The 13,859-nt window shown below is 37.8% G+C and overlaps 1 protein-coding gene across 6 annotated transcripts in view; it reads left to right on the top strand.

Annotated features, from left to right (window-relative positions):
- The window catches only part of FGFR2 (fibroblast growth factor receptor 2), a 120,446-nt gene that overhangs the window by 52,974 nt on the left and 53,613 nt on the right, over positions 1–13,859 (top strand). The gene's annotated exons all lie outside the window — the stretch shown is intronic.

Genomic DNA, 13,859 nt, shown 5'->3' with positions numbered 1-13,859 from the left:
TTGCCTAGATAAAACAGTTAAGTGATCTCAATTTATTACTTAGTGTAAACAGGAAAAGCAGCTCCAGTTTCTTTGCAGGAGATGCAACACATTTTTAAGAGTAAATTTATTAAAGGTTCCTGGATAAGAAGCTAGATATTTGTTTCGTAGAGTTAACATTTTAATACTAGAAAATCATCAGTTTTATATCAGAGATTTTAAATTAGGCTGAAATACATTACATGTTTATTAAAGATTCTATAGAGGATTGATGAGTTATTTCTAGATCTATTTATGGTCCTTATAAGGATTAATTTTTTAAAAAAATTAAGTATTCTCAGTAATTTAGAATTTAGAAAATGTGAAGTTAAGACTGGAATACAGTTCTTCATAAGTATTTAGACAGAAATAAATATTAAAATGCTGATGAAAACAATTTGGAAATAGTGGACTTGTTTAAAGTTCATCAGCTTACTGACACCTGGGGAACAAGTAATCAATCATTTAAAAGCTATATACAATGCTGGGCTAAATTTAAAAATTTAAGAATAGACACTATTCCAACATCGTTTCAGCTCAGTACATATATAACAAATGTACAATAGGAAGAGTAATAAATGGGCCATACCCAGTTCTATCAGAGCTTTATAACCCACTGCCTTGACTTCATCATAGTTTAAAATGGAATTCTTATCTGTTAAAACTGTCATGTGGCCGTAGCTGAGTTAAATATAACATTTCAAAAGGATTACAGTTACCAGATTATTTTCTCATTCGAATGATTGTTTATTGGGAAACATGCATTCTTTCATTTAGCACACTAATGAGTTTTTATGTAAAGCAACCTAAGCATTAAGAGTCCCAGCGAATACCAAGAAGCTTTTCCAGTAACTGAGAGTTTCTTTATTAAAGGAAAGCAAAATTAAGGTCATCAGACATACTCACAGACACGCACATTCACAGACACACCCCATAATCACCATGCCCCCTTTGACTACTGTTGGGCAGAGAGAATCTAGGTCAGGGTTTCTCAACCTTGGCAACTTTAAGACGGGTGGACTTCAACTCCCAGAATTCCCCAGCCAGCATGGCTGGCTGGGGAATTCTGGGAGATGAAGTCCACCCGTCTTAAAGTTGCTAAGGTTGAGAAACACTGGTCTAGGTGTTGCAAAAAGTCAGGTCCAGTCCAGATCCAGATCTCCATGTTTCTCAGTTCCTTTCTGGTTCTAGCTTCTTTTATATGCAGCTCTGCAGTCCACACCCTGGAAGTGAAGGCCCTTTTCCTGTTTTGGACTTATGGTGGACCTTGTTGCCTTCATGTCCTTTCATACACATGAGTACAACTGAGCCAGTTGTTTTCCACTCTGTCCCCTTTGGAACTTCTCTTTTCTGTGCTCCATCAGTGCTTCCCTTTTGTAGTGGCCTCCCCTCTCTGGCTGGGTGCCATGAGTACCCTATTCTTTCAGGTTGGCTGCATTTTGCAACAGCATCTCCATATAGCACCCTGGCCTGATGATTTCAGCCTAGCAGTAGGCACCATGGTGTCTGACTCCCAGCCTATAATCACATTTTGAAATTGACCATTCATTTCTATGAGGAAATTCTACCACTCTCCCTGGGGATATTTAGAAATTACTTCATAATGTGAACCAGAATATTAAATCCTGGTCATGATTGCTTCTACACCTTGTCTATCTTTTTCTGAAGTTTATTATATCTATTTTTTCTACACTTTGGTATAGAAAACAACTGTACAAAACACTATATAGACTTAATGTATAGCTTTCTTCCTGTTTCAGGCCAATCCCTTTCCATCAGTTGCCAGGTTTTTCTTCTTAGTTACATAATATTTTATGCCATTGAATGGTCATAGATATGGGCTAAATTGTTCTGTCCTCTGTCCCTTCCTTGGTTTTATTCTATGCATACTCTGTAAAATTCCAATCTGCTGTCCTACTCCTACTTTGATTCCCAAACTACGGCTATGAAAGACAATATTAGTCTTGTATATGGTGGATTGTTTAAGCTTATTTCCCAGAATGCAAAGTTTGTTTTAATCACTTTGCTTAATATGGAGGGAGGGCCATACCTTGAAGCATCTCAAGGTAGATTTGGATACTTTTTCCCCTAAGTTTTTTTTTTTTTAAATTCAGATAACTTGATGACTAAATCATTTTTGTTTGAACACTTGTTTAACAATGTTTATTGAAGGGGCAGTTCCAACGGCTGCCAGGAATTATAGTAAATGGCATTCCATGTGACTGCCCTATACAGACCAGCTGTTGAAAAAGTATAGCTGAATTATGTTCACTTGCCAGGGGGTAGGTGTGTCCCCAATAGCTAGTGAAGAAGGAAACACATGGAGTATATACAATTGCTTCCAAAGCAATTTTGTGGGAAGGCTTTAGAGGACAGCAAAGAGAGAAGTGGGTGTGTGTGTGTGTGTGTATATATATATATATATATATATATATATATATATATACACATATACATACACATACATACATACATACACACACACACATACATACATACACACACACACACACACACACACACACATATATATATATGAAAGGAAGAAAACTACTTTTAATGCTATGAAAGCACCTCTATTACAGACTGTCCTGTTTTACTTTCTAAAACTTTTCACTTATTTAGTGTAAGCTGGGCAAATGTTTATGTGAAGCCCCTTGCCTCTTCTCGCTCTTTGAGGTTTTTCAATGCCTTGCATTCAAGGATATTTTGCCATTTATTTTTCCTGGCAGAAAATACTGGTGAATTGAGTGAATGAATGGAATGGTAATGAGAGTGATGTCATTTATTGCTATGTCTGCTACTTTAATAGAAAATCATAAAAGTAAACAGTAAGGCCAAGATTTTCCATCACGATTAGTGGTTGCTGTGTATGAAGCGGGCATCATGGAGCCTGTGTTGTTGCTCTTTCCCTTTCCCCTTTTTTGCCTCATCCAGAAATGCACTTAATATAAAGTTTCATCTGCAAACTTTGGATGTTTTTTGAAGGCTACAGTGTTATTTTTGTCCTTTATTTATTTGATGGTGGTGGTCAAATGTTAAAAGTTTGATTTGAATACATATTGGAACAAACTGAAATTATGATGTGCTTTATTTCTCTGAATTCTAGAAATGTCACAACATTTGAAATCAGGAACAGATTAGGAGAGAAGAACAATAGTCATCATGATGTGGGCACTGGAACATAGTTCCTCTCTACCCTACAATTTCTAGTCTGAAAAACTAGACATATCACTTCTGATTAGCTTCAGTTATATCAGTGGTTTTCAAACTTGACCACTTTAAGATGTATGAACTTCAACTCCCAGAATTCCCCAGTCAGCATACTAGGGAATTCTGGGAGTTGAAGCCCACACATTTTAAAGTGGCCAAGTTTGAAAAACACTGACTTATATGAATTCTGTGCCACCATCAGTACCAGGAACCGATACACATCTGTCCAGGCTCCCCTAGGGTATCACTGTTGCCTGTCCTGAACCCTACTTCTTAATTTATTTTTTTACAGACCTTTCTTATGATCAATGTAAGCTGACTGAATTTAGTTATCATTTGCTATTACCATAACACTCTGGAATGATGTTATGGTCATGAGTGTTGTGAGAAATTAAAATGGCACTTAGTCCCAGCAATCCAGCACTACCTGGAACATGCTAAAATGAGAATCTTTTAGTCAGATGTTTTCAGTGTATAGAGTTACGCTGAGTGTAGAATTTTAAGAGATAGAATATAATTTTAGAAACCCAAGATTCTCTCATGTCTAGATCTCTTCGATCTCACTGTAAACATCCGTTGGGCTAGGGATTTTTTTTTTTTAAAATGCTTTTCCTACTGTTACCCCAACAGTGTATATTACTGTTAACTAAATTCAGTCCAGACTGGCATAGAATAGGATTGATTTAGTGTTACATAAATTAGCTAAACACAGTAAGTACATATTTAGATGGTGGTTAGATGATAGATTCAGGAAAAAGTGTGTAGAGGTTTGCTGGATGAGTTTTCCTTCATGCATACTATACAACTGACAATGTAATGATGGGTTGCTGTATGGTGGTTATATATTACTCAGAAATTGGCCTACAGTCAACAATAAATATACTAGGGGGTGGTCTTGGCCTTGCAAATATTCTTTTAAAAGATTATGGAATGGAAACCATACTTTGATACCTGTAGATGTGTCCTTCCTCTCTGTAATCATCTATGGGAAAGCGTTCTTTTTTTTACACAGGATTCTAGCTTAAAGTAAAGCCCATGCTGCTGATTGTTTTACCCTAGTTTACCACAGATCTGCATGCAATGTGTGGTTAAAATCATTATTATTACTTGGCAGGATAATACCGTAGGCTAAGCTCTTCCAGAAAGAGAGAGATATCCAAGTGGTCATTTGGTGGTTTTTGACATAGCTTTGGAAGCAAAAAAGAGGGAGAAATTATTCAACATTATGCCAAAATGCAGTGAAAGAGAAGTAGCTAGCATCCATTTCAAATACTTCAATTTTTTTAAAATTTGGAAATGAACAGGAAACTTAATTAAATTTGTAAAAGTTTATCTCAGTAACCCACTAGTTTGAGGGCTGGTGATTTATGTTAGGTGGTTTAGCATATAGCTTATACTGTTTAGTTACACTTTCATCTTCCTTCTACATGCCTTTTTACTTATTTATAATGACTGGCAGATGAGCATCAAATGATGCACACTCAGTTTTTGATGCCTCTCATACATTTTTGGTTTTGTTTTTGGCTAAGCTGTTTCTATTCAAAATATTCAACAACTTGTCAGCTGAATAGTGCTGTTTCTTATTTTGATTGATTTTTTTTTAAATGAATTAGCTGCTTTTCAGAAGTAACCTCTTTTATATGAATAGTAAAGAACAGTGTTCAGATATGACAATGTATTATCCTAATGATTCTCACTTCACTCGCATACTGCAGTGAAATCTCTTATGATATCAGAGAATTTGAAATTCTTCCAGGCATTCTCTTGCCAGATAGTGACCAAACGCTAAAATGGCAGCAGACATTATTAACTTGCCTGTAGTAACTTTTGAAAGCCTCACTCTTTCATCTTATCGGTGTACCAGTAGTTAACAGAAAGTTTCATTAGAGATACATACGTTAAATATTCTCAGTTGGTAGTTAAGATTTTGGGAATGAAGCAAACACAGCATAATCTAGTCTTTTGCTCCAAACATGGAGGCAGGAAAAAAAAATTAAACCCACAATTGGAATAAAAGCAGAACATTCTTAGTGAAACAAGCAATCTTCAGATGGAAATTTTAATGATTTTTACTTTAGGTCATTTTCCTGTTTGTGCTGAAATGAAGACAGCTGGTTGTTTCAAGTGGAGTGGGCAAATAATGGGCTGGGGTGGAGAATTTTGGCATCTAGCTTGGGGAGGGGGGCAAAAACATTTTAGAAGAGTTCAGTGAAGTAAATACATTGAAAACAAGACCAGTCCCTCCTTACTTAATATGTAATAGTTTTATCAGTGATTTGGAAAAACCACGTGAAGTTGAAACTGCTGTAAATATTGCTGAGAGCAGAGGTGACAACCTAATTGGCATCAGAGTGCTATGTGTAGGGAGTTTACTAACAAAATCATACTAACAAATGATACAGCCATCCTTTTTTTCCCCTTCGAATGTGGGGCATTGTCTGGTACAATGGAGTGGAATAGCATCATTTCTTGTTACAAGCTGTTGGTTTGGATCTTGGTCTTCAACTTGTGTGGCAGGTGCTGCTGGAAGCTCAAAATAGCTCTTAATTTCTTTTTAAAAGAAGGCAAATATTTAAAAGGCAATCAACATGTAGAATTCCCTGTGGTGAAAACTCTTCCGCAGAACTATATTCCAATTTGCACATTAGTCTGAGAGAGATAAATCAGCTGAATTTGCTTAGCAATTAAAAATTCAACAAATTTATGGTGATCCCTCGTTGCGGCTACAGATGATAGAGAAATATGAAGCAAATTTTAGCCAATGCATACAATGTAATTTAGAAAAAAAAATGAGATCCATGTAGTCCAGCATCTTGGTTCCTTTTCTATATAAGCCTTGGTAACTTACAAGGCTGCACAGTAATGGAATATGTTTCACTTGGAACTGTTTGACATTTAAAAACTTTTAGAGATATGTAGGTGTTAATTCTCTCTGCTCTGGCTATCTCAAGAGTAGAGGTTGATCTCTGTTAAAAATGTCTGGTTCTCTCTGAACAAAACTGTGTTGTTGCCGGTCATCATTATTTCCAGTTAGAAAAACATTAGAAATTTTTTTTTTGTTTAGAACAGTTTCCCCATGCCTGATGTAAAGTGTTGGGCTTCAGTGCTTGCAGTGTTTGCTAAGCATTGTGGGAGTTGATCCAAAACACCTGGAGGTACCAAACTTTACTTTACTGGAAGAAGGCTTGTTTAAAGTTTGCCTTGGTTTGATATATTAGATACCTAGAGTTTGCTAACATTTGCTTCTTATTTAACTTTAACAGTTCATTTCATGTTTCATATATTTGTTGTTCAGCTAATGTTCTTGGCACCAATTTAACTTTCAAGATGGGGCTGTAGTTTGGAAGTTATGACATGCTAGTTTGCACATCAGCTTGCTTTGCACATCAGAATAAATTGATCCAGTTTCCACTTTCATTTGGCCTTTTTGTATCCCATTCAGATGAGCATTGCCACAGATTTTTATAGAGTCATGTAGGCAACAATGGCCAACTTGTTGCATGCAAAATTTTGAGGTTTTCTATGCAATAGACACTCCCACTGCATTTTGCAGACTGAAGAGAGTGCTATGTAAAAATGTATATTTAAACATTGAAAAGTTATGTTAATGTGAGTCTGTTTAACATCACCTAGCCAGGTGGTGCCTAGTCTGCCAAATTTTATCTTTGGGGACAAAACAGATGCCCAATCTTGAGATAGGCCCAAACAATTCTTTGCTCTGGGATTTTGAGAAATTTCAAATTAGATCTACACCGTATATTTAAATATGCATACAAACATTCTAGTGCATTTGTTAAAGCAGAACCATACGAAGTGAAACTAAAAGGATCAGCTGGTAAATTTGTTAAATAATCTCTGCATTTTTGAAAGAAAAGATTATTGTAATAAAAGCATGCATGATTCCTTGCTTGTGGAAATAATTATTTCTCCCAAAGAATTGGACTATATAAAAGTCTTCTTGTTCCTAACCTGCATGACCAACTTTGCTTGATGGTATTTATTGCAACTGTGCTTTCCCGAAAAGACATAATGAATTATCCTCGTGATACCGTTTCTTCATTGAATATGGCACATGCTACCAGATCTAGTGAACGCATACATTTGTTTTACTTCATTGCAATCCCTGACAACCCCCACTTTATGTATGTCACATGAAATGTTGCCTGCATCAGAATGTTGTCGAAATGGAAGTAATTCAGGAAATTGAGTCTGTGAGAATAGTTTAATGTATTTGTTTTGATTATGTATTCAATAGCTCAGATTAGTCTTTATAAACTGTATACAGTTTATCTGTTGGGAACATCCTGAAAGGTCACTCATGAGCTAATTACTTCCCACACTCCTTACTATCCATAGTTTGTTATAATGGCTGGACAAAAGTTGGAAGTTAGGTTCTTCTTCAGCTGTTGGGGGAAAACTATGATAACCATAGTTTGCTTGATTCTGATATTATGGTAAGACAATTTCACCACAAAGGAAGAATACTTTGGCACACAAGAGGGGAGATTATAAAGATTATAAAGATAAATTACCCTAGTGGACTCTAAAAACAGAACATATGATGGTTTGTGAGATACATTATCCTATGCCTACCTATATATATCAGCAGACTTCTTTTTACAAAGCATCAGAGACTCATTTCCTTTTTTTCCAGGAATTAAAAAAGTTAGCATCTTAGGGACATTCCAAATAAAAAGTTAGTGTTTTAGTGACATTCCAAATAAATACTGCTTACTTGGAGCTTACTACTTGCATTGAAGCTTACTACTTACTTGGAGCTTACTACTTACAGTAAGCTTACATTGGAGCTTACTACTGCTCCAGTGGTGTCCTATTCCACAGCTCTTTTAAATGACAGGAAGTCAGGATTCTTTCTAAATAAGCAAGTGGATAATCTGTGTCCCCTGTATGCATTGCTAAACTTCAAATCCAGCATGCTTTATCCTTGGCCATGCTAGCTCAGCAGCATCTGGAGGACCATACGGAGGGGGGAGGAATACTTCTGTTGCTGATTTTTCCAATATTTTGTAAATCTTGGCATACCAATCAGGACTCAGACAGGCCCCTGTAAACTGTGAAACAGCTTACTGAGTGACTGTGATGTTGGGCTTGTTAGATCTTTCTAAAGGAATGAGAAATCAATAGGGCCTACTTGTGAACACAGTGCATTAAGGAACAAGAGAGAGTAGGGATAGGCATGCCATAGTGAAGATTCTGCAAAAAGCTGTCAAGGGTATGGAGAAAAATGTATAATCTCAAAAATATAGAAGAGCAAAAGATATATCTCAAATCCATTCCCAGAAGTTTACCCTGAATACAAGTGGGACTGCCTATACTGAGAACAAGCCCAGTTCTAGATTTACATAGGGTTACCAGACATCAGGCAAAAGGAGGACATGTCTACTTTTTTGTCCTAATGTCTTCTATCCATCAGGCATAGCCTTAAAAGCAAATATTGTCTGGCTTTTTGAGTGTCTTGGGTTGTTTTGTTTTGTTTTGTTTTGTTTTGTTTTGGACTGTTTTCACAACAGTAGTGATTCAGACTTTTGTGTATTATGACCTTGAAAATTGCTTCTTTCTTTCCCTCATCCATTGACAGGCTCAGTACCCTAGATTTACATTATTTATTTCCTAATTCCAGCAATTGGCTTCAATCCAGCCACTTCAAATCTGTGATCCCTGTAGTCCGTTGATCATATGACTCGTCATATGTTTCTATGGTGAAATTTGAAAAGTGTGTTGTCATTGATTCTATGTTATTGCTAGCATATGTTCTTGAAAATAAAGTTTTGTTGGAATAATATTGCAATTGAAAAACCAGTCTTTCTGATGCTGGAAAAAGTAATTTCATATACATGCAGGCTTAAGTACATTCTTTTTTTGCAGCTTTTCGCTGTAATTTGTGTCACGGATTCCAAGAAAGTTAAACAGTTAGTGTATCCTCCTTTTCTTCCCATTTGTCCTCCTTTCCAATTGTCCGTGTCCTCCTTTGCCTGTTCAGATATCTGGTAACCCTAGTTTAGCAAGGAAGAAGCAGAGAATCTGGTGAAGAGAAGATAAAAAGGAACTGGAGCCTCCTGGAACAGGAGATTCTGGTGAGTTGAATACTGAACAGCAGGAAGCAGAAGGGGAAGCCTGCAGCGTTGGCCGCTGAACACTGAGTTTCCAAAACACAAGCTGGTTTTCAACTTAGATGGAAACATTTATTTGGGGGAAAAATGTAATATATCCTTAAAATAAAGCCGTAGTGTTCCTGTTCTGTGGAAATGAGTGAATGGAGCAGGATCATGTTAAAGTTAATTTAAGATACCTACCTGGTAGAAGTGCGCATACTTCAAAAACAATTTGCAAGAAGTGCTTTGAACCTTGTACAAGTACAACATTTCCCTGCTAATTTTTAAAGGTTTCCATGCAAACCTGAAAGAAAGATGCTGCTACAAGTGTTAAAGCACCACCGCCTTTTTTTCAGTCTTGCACAGAAAATGGGTTCCATTTAATGAATGCGAGGAACATACTCTGTTTGCATTTGTGTGGGTCCAAAACAAACTGGTTTTGAACCCTGTGTAAAGCCTTAATAATTAGGTGTGCATTTCTGCTTATGAATTTTTGAAATGAAACTACTTTTTTCCTCTACTACCCTTCTTGGTATTAATTGCCTGGTTTCTTTACAGTAAACCCTTCCCCTGATCCTGTTTATTATTTAGATTTCTATTACTCATTATATTAATTTGAGGCTTTTGTCTTTCACAAAATGCTAATGTAATTTAATCTGACTTGTATTTTAAATTTTAAAAAGAAATATTGGTTGTAGTGTAGAAGTGTATCTTTGTTAATCCAAAAATGTAAAAGCAGCTTCGGTTAAATTAAAGTGAGAGTTATATACAGCCTAGCCTGTTGAGACTTGAACTCTGGCAGGGTGATTTGCTGTTGTTGACTAACTCTTTACAGAAGCAAGAATAAGCCTGAGATACTCACCTTACTTGGAGATTGAACATGCTGAGACAGAGGGTGGGCTGGCAGGCAGGCAGGTATCCATGCATCTATCGATCCATCCACATTGGCGCTTGCCTCTAGGTATTTGGATGAAAGGAGAACGAAGAAATGTTCTTTCCTTCAAAGTCTGACTGTGGACTTCACACCTGGCATAAGCTTTTGGCAAGACACATAACAAGCTCAAAGAGAAAGAGAAAAAAAATGTACACAAATAATTTGAAGGTAGAAGCTATGGCTTTGCTGCCTGTCATAGTTTATCAAAGGCTTATCCAAACTGAATGTGGGGAATCCAGGTGTCATTTGGTGGAAGAATATTGATTTGACATATTTAGATTACATTTTTGGATCACAGAGTCTCCTGTTCAGTTCTTGCCCTCCAGTGTCTCGTATATTTGCTCTGTTCTTCCAACTGCCCATTTCTTACATGCACAGTATCTCCTCCTTACCTCTTCTTGCCCAAATCCATAAACCCAGAGTTCATCAAAAATATATATTAATGCATTTTGCATATGTAACCAACTACCTAAAGACTTAGGGTGCTTCCACACTGCACTGTTTCTAATCTCTCTGGAGCAATTTGAAGAAACGTGCTGGTTGTCCTAACTCATGCTGATCTTAGAACATAGAGACCACACCGAGGACACAATTTATTCTCACATCATATGGCTAACAGGACTGGGTTTGCTCAGTGTCCTGTCCAACTTATTATTGATCCTGGAAACCAAAAGTCTCTTTATCTCCAGATTACAAAGAAAAGGAAATAATATAATTTGCAAGTATTTCCACCATAACATATTTTGTGTACTAAAATCTGAGTGTTTATAATGGGGTAAAGCTACCTGACTACCAAGCCATCATTCCAGCCTCCCTGAGACATTGAAGGTTCGTGACATCAGTTTTGGAACCAGGTACTTTGCCCAAAGCTTTCAACCATGGTTGTAAGCTGTAGCTGTGGCAGAACTGGAGAAAAAGGGAGATAAGTTTTGAATCAGGATTCTGAAACTCAAATTGTCACAATTGCTTCATGAGGACTTGTCCATTAACCTGAGGGCCACAACACTGATGCCTTTTCATAAATTGATACAAAAGTCTCTAGCCATTCTTACTGGCCCTCCCTCCCTCCAGCAGCCTCAACTTCCTGACCCATCTTCCCTACCTAAGTTATGCCTTCCTGTTGCTCCTGTGTCCAGAGTATGTTGGTGTTCTCAGAAGGAAGTACTGCTAGGCCCAAGGGGTTTGGGGGAGCCAAGTGCAAGATCCAGGGAACCTTGCTGGGGAACCTGCTGCATTGGGCCATCCTGCTGCTCCTCTCCTGGAGTGCTTCCTGCATGCTTGTTAGCCTATAAGCCATGAGTTTGAGACTCCTCTTCTAAACAAAATGCATACTTTTTAGGAACAATAACTCATTATATGGACACTTCCATGCAGCTACAATTTCCATTCCAGAGTTCCCTTTTGCCTTACTCCACACGCAAGTGAGGCAAAAATTCCCTGACTAGCTTTGCAAGGCTTTGTTGTTACAACAACAACGTATCTGTGCAATTTGCGTTACACTGCAACTGAAGCAGAAACTAGCCGACCTGCCAAACTCAGCAATATTGTGAAATCACAGAGGTCTGGAGCTGCTTTTGAATTGGCGCAGATCCTCAGGCATAGAAATGCCCTTGCTTTTTGTGCAGAAGGAAAGATCCCTGTAGCTTTGTTCGGATTTCTTTTGCATGCTCAGCCTATCATGTGAGGAGAGGTGAGTGGCCTCTCACATCTGATTGCACTAATGACTTAAGCAAAGAGATGATCACAGCACAACTGCCTGCTGCAGAGTTCTAGCCAACATGGCAGCAACTATGTACAGAGCTGACAATCAGCTGTGAGGCCAGCTTTTGCTTAATATCACCAAGGCATCTTGGAAAGGGAAGGGCAACTCCCTGCTTGAACGCTGAAGTGAATATGCAAAGGTCTGAATAGGGCTTTGGTACTCATTTACCCTTTACTGTGTATTATTATTTATGACCTTTTCTTGGAAGCTGAGAACATTTAAAAATGTGTAATTTAAGGATTAAGAATAGTTGTGTGCAAAGCTAAGCATACGGGGAGAAGTTGTGAATTTTCCAGGTTTTTTATTATTGTAAAAATATTGATGTAGCAAAAGAATAGCCCAATACACTGATATTAGAACTTGTTGACATCACACTTCAAAGAAGCAACAAAATTTAGTGGGAGAGTACCTGCTTTGAATCCAGGTTCATCTTCTACTATCTCTTGGTGGTTAGGTAGGACTGAGATTTCTATCTGAAACATTGGGAAACTGGCTTAGACAATGCCCAGCAAACAAGAATTAGGTGGACTTACTATCTAATTTAGTGTAAAACCATTTCTTGTGTTCTTGTAGTAATAACAAAATGTAGTAATAACAAAATGCTATACTATACTACTTTGTGGATCCTTTGATACTTGAATTCTTCAAATCATGTGTATCATTGCCATGTACTCATTTAGTTTGTTTTAGATGTTTTAATACAGATTAAAGCTCTAGAGAAGAAATGTTTATGTATCAATCCCAGAATGCAGGGTAGTCCTTGGTTAACAACCATTGTTCAGCAACCATTCAAAGTTACGACAGTTCTGAATGAGGAGACTTACAACTAGTCCTCAAAGTAGCCACTGTCACAGCATCCCTGTGGACATGTGATCACGATTTGGGTCCTTGGCAACTGGCTTGCAATTATGATGGTTTCAGTGTCCCGCAATCATGTGATCACCACTTGCAACCTTCACTCCCGGCTTCTGACAAGCAAAGTCAGTGGGGAAGCTGGCAGGAGGTTGCAAATGATGATCACATGATGTCACACCTAACGACAGCACAGGATTCACCTATTGACCGCAACTGGAACTGCTGGAACTGTTGTTGTAAGTTGGTGTGGTCACATGACATCATGCTTCACGACTGTGTCACTTAGCAACAGAACGCCCAGTCCAATTACCATCGTTAACTGAGGACTACCTATATACGCCAGCTATATCAAACCAAAAATATACTTCAGGCTATTTCAGTTAGTGCTGTCTTTCTTTAATTCCAACAGAACTGGCATTTTAGCATTATATATCCAGCTGTGGTTGGCAAGCTGGTGCAATGATACCATGTGAAGGCTAGGCTCTCTTAGAGCTGACTTGCACGATGTTCATCTCTTGACATTCCCAACCGCTTTGGAGCTTCAAAACAAGCAGGTTGTGAAATTGCCAGGAGAAACTTATTTTTCCTCCCAAGCTCCAGCTTTGTCTGGGAGAAATTCAGTCTTTCATTATATAGTACATTCCAGAGTAGTTCTGTTTCTTTTTCAATCCAAAGTTTTTTTTAAAAAAATTAATCCTAAAGTCACACCATTCATTGTTTTGTTTCACATTTTTCTCACCCAAGGGATGATTCCCCCCCCCCCCCAGAAGTTCTAAAGCTTTGGCTTTGCCTGTGCCATATTAGGGATCATATTGGTTAACTCGGAGATTAGCAGGATAGACATTACAGCCTCTTTTCAGCAGAGACACATTTTTCTCTGGGGAAGCTGATGAAATGCATACCATGGCAGCATAACAATAGTTTTGGTATTGGGCTCCCTCCCCCGCCCCCCGCCCCCCCGCCC

This window comes from Python bivittatus, unplaced genomic scaffold (genome assembly GCF_059951505.1).
Source record: "Python bivittatus isolate LINGU-HERP-01145 unplaced genomic scaffold, Pbiv_v1 ctg000980_np1212, whole genome shotgun sequence".
In the NCBI taxonomy this organism is placed as follows: domain Eukaryota; kingdom Metazoa; phylum Chordata; class Lepidosauria; order Squamata; family Pythonidae; genus Python; species Python bivittatus.
Note: the sequence above shows the minus strand (reverse complement) of the source record. Positions and strands in the feature narration are given on the sequence as shown.